This window comes from Myotis daubentonii, chromosome Y (genome assembly GCF_963259705.1).
Source record: "Myotis daubentonii chromosome Y, mMyoDau2.1, whole genome shotgun sequence".
Taxonomy (NCBI): Eukaryota; Metazoa; Chordata; class Mammalia; order Chiroptera; family Vespertilionidae; genus Myotis; species Myotis daubentonii.
In genome coordinates this window covers 2,732,342-2,735,241 of record NC_081862.1, presented here as the reverse complement: position 1 = coordinate 2,735,241, position 2,900 = coordinate 2,732,342, and the positions used below count along the sequence as shown (strand labels likewise).

Below are 2,900 nucleotides of genomic sequence, written 5' to 3'. Positions count from 1 at the left end.
ACTTTCCTGTTGGAGGACCTATCTTCCTGTGAGGGCATCGCAACTTCCAGTGTGGGAATCGTAAATTCCTGTTGGTCAACGCCTCTTCCTGTGGAGGAAACAAACTTGCTGTGAGCGGAACCCTCTAACTTTACGGGAAATGTACTATACTGTTTGCTGACCTATTATGCTGTGAATGAATAGTTCCTTCATGTGGGGAAACAACACTTCCTCGTGGGGAAAAATTCTTCCTCTGGAGGAAATGTCCCTTCCTATGTGGACACTTCATTCTTTGTGGGACATGCACGTTCCTGTGTGCAGAACTATCTTCCATTGATGGAAACGCAACTTCCTTCTTGAAAAAAAAAACTACAGGAAGGTGCACACTCCTACCTGTGAGGAAAATGTCCCTTCCGGTTTAGGAACCTATTTTCCTACTTGGAGTGTCCCTTTTGTTTTAGGAACCCTTCTTCCTGTGGGGGAAATGCACTTTCCTGTGTGCTGATATCTCTTCCTGTGAGGGCATCACGCCTTCCTGTGGGGGAAATGGACTTTCCTGTTTGTGGACCCATCTTCCTGTGAGGGAATCTCAACTTCCTGTGGTGGATTCTAAACTTCCTTTTCTAGAATGTCTCTTCCCGTTGGGGAAACAAACTTCCTGTGAGGAACACCTTCTACCTGTGGGGGAAATGCACTATCCTGTATGCGGACCTATGATGCTGTGAAGGAATAGTTCCTTCATGTGGGGAAACAATACTTCCTTGGGGGATAAATTCTACCTCTGGAGGTAATGTCCCTTCCTATGTGGACACTTCATTCTTTGTGGGACATGCACGTTCCTGTGTGCAGAGCTATCTTCCATTGATGGAAACGCAACTTCCTTCTTGAAAAAAAGCTACAGGAAGGTGAACACTCCTACCTGTGGTGAAAATGTCCCTCCTGGTTTAGTAACCTATTTTCCAACTTGGGAGTGTCTCTTTTGTTTTAGGAACCCTTCTTCCTGTAGGGGAGATGCACTTTCCTGTATGCTGATATCTCTTCCTGTGAGGGCGTCAGGCCTTCCTCTGGGGGAAATGGACTTTCCTGTTTGTGGACCCATCTTCTTGTGAGGGAATCTCAACTTCCTGTGGTGGAATCAAAACTTCCTGTTCGAGAACGCCTCTTCCTGTGGGGGAAAAAAACTTCCTGGTAGGAAACCTAACAGTGGGCAAATGCACTATCCTGTATGCGGATCTATTATGTGTGAATTCATAGCTCCTCCATGTGGGGAAACAATACTTCTTCTGGGGGAACAATTCTTCCTCTGGAGGAAATATCCCTTCCTGTGTGGACACGTCATTCTTTGGGTGACATGCACGTTCCTCTGTGCAGAACTACCTTCCCTTTGATTTAAAGGCAACTTCCTGTGTGGAAACAAAACTTCTTTATTGTGGACCCTGCTTCCTGTGATGGAAATGTCTTTTCTCATTTAGGAACCAAAATTCTTTTGGGGGGTTGTCCCTTTTATTTAGGGAACCCTGCTTCCTGTGGGGGAATTGCACTTTCCTATGTACAGATCTCTCTTCCTCTTGCAGGCCCCACACTGGGGATCAAGCCCACAACCCGAGCACGTGCCCTGACCAGGAATTGAACCCTGACCTCCTGGTTCATAGGTCGATGCTCAAGCACTGAGCCACCCCTGATGGGTGGGAGAGGGAAGGTCATGGTCCCAGGTCGTGGGTTTGGGTACCCACCTCAGGAGCTCTCCTCCAGAAACAGGTGCTGTGCTTGGTCCCTCGGGCTGAGGGGTGACGGGCCCTCACCGCGTGTGCCTGCTCCTTGCATGGACGTCCGCTCTGTTGTAAGAAAAGCGGGGCCTCTGGTTGCTGGGGTCCCAACGCCCCCTCAGGCAGACGCTTACCTGTTCCCTGGAGCCTAGCTGGACTCCCACCCATGGGACCATGAGGGTCGGTGCTCCTGGCCTCAGTGGACATTACCTGTGAACCAGTGGCCAGGAATGACCGACACTGCCTGCCTGCTCTGCTCACGCGGGTCCATGGCCCATCAGTCTCCCCATAAGAAACGTGCAGTTAAGGATTTCAGACGGGTCAGGGGAGGGTGAGACCCGCAGACCCAGGTACAAGGCCAGGCACCAGGAGCTGCTGCGAGGTGGGTGTCGCACACACTGTGAGGTGAGGTGCACCCAGCAGCTCTCAGCAGGGTGGTGAGGGCCTTTGTCCTGGTCACTCTCAGTGCCACCTGCCCAGGCTTAGTGGGAGGGGGTGGCCTGGGGGAGGAGCATGCCTGACCCCACGCCTCCTGCTCAGGCATCCGAGTCCACGCAGAACAGTGGAGCTGCTTGTGCTCTAAACTGGCTCCTGGGCCCCACTCCCTCTGCCTCCCTTGTCCACCTCAAGGCCTGGCAGACGCTGTTCACCGAGAGATGCGTGTTTTAACCACCCTGAGCCAGAGGCACCGGTGCTGACCCCACTCTGAATGACACTCCAAAGCCTGGGTCACCCTCCCGCTTTATAGCTTGGAAAGACGCACAGAGACTTTGGGGGTCTTGCCTTAGGACACACAGTTGTGAGGGCAGAGCTGAGACTCAAACCCTTGTGGACAGACCTGGCGCCCACATGCTATGCCCCAGGCGAGATGCCAATGCTACAGAGGCAGCAAGAAGAGGGTGACCAGTGCCCAGACTGAGGCAGCACAGGTGTGTGCACAGGCACACGGGCACACACACACACACACATGCACTCACACACACATGTACACACACATGCACACACATACACCTGCACACACCCTCTCTGGCTTTCACCTCTGAGGCTACAGAGGTCTAAGGAATGGGGGGAGGAGCCAGGAGAAGCCAAGGGGTTGGTGGGGTTCTATTCATGTTCCTGGTGAGTGTGTCTCAATCCCTCTCCCTGGCGGGAACC

General features: G+C 52.6%; 1 pseudogene; it reads left to right on the top strand.

Annotated features, from left to right (window-relative positions):
• The window catches only part of LOC132225626 (histone-lysine N-methyltransferase PRDM7-like), a 208,242-nt pseudogene that overhangs the window by 49,653 nt on the left and 155,689 nt on the right, over positions 1-2,900 (top strand).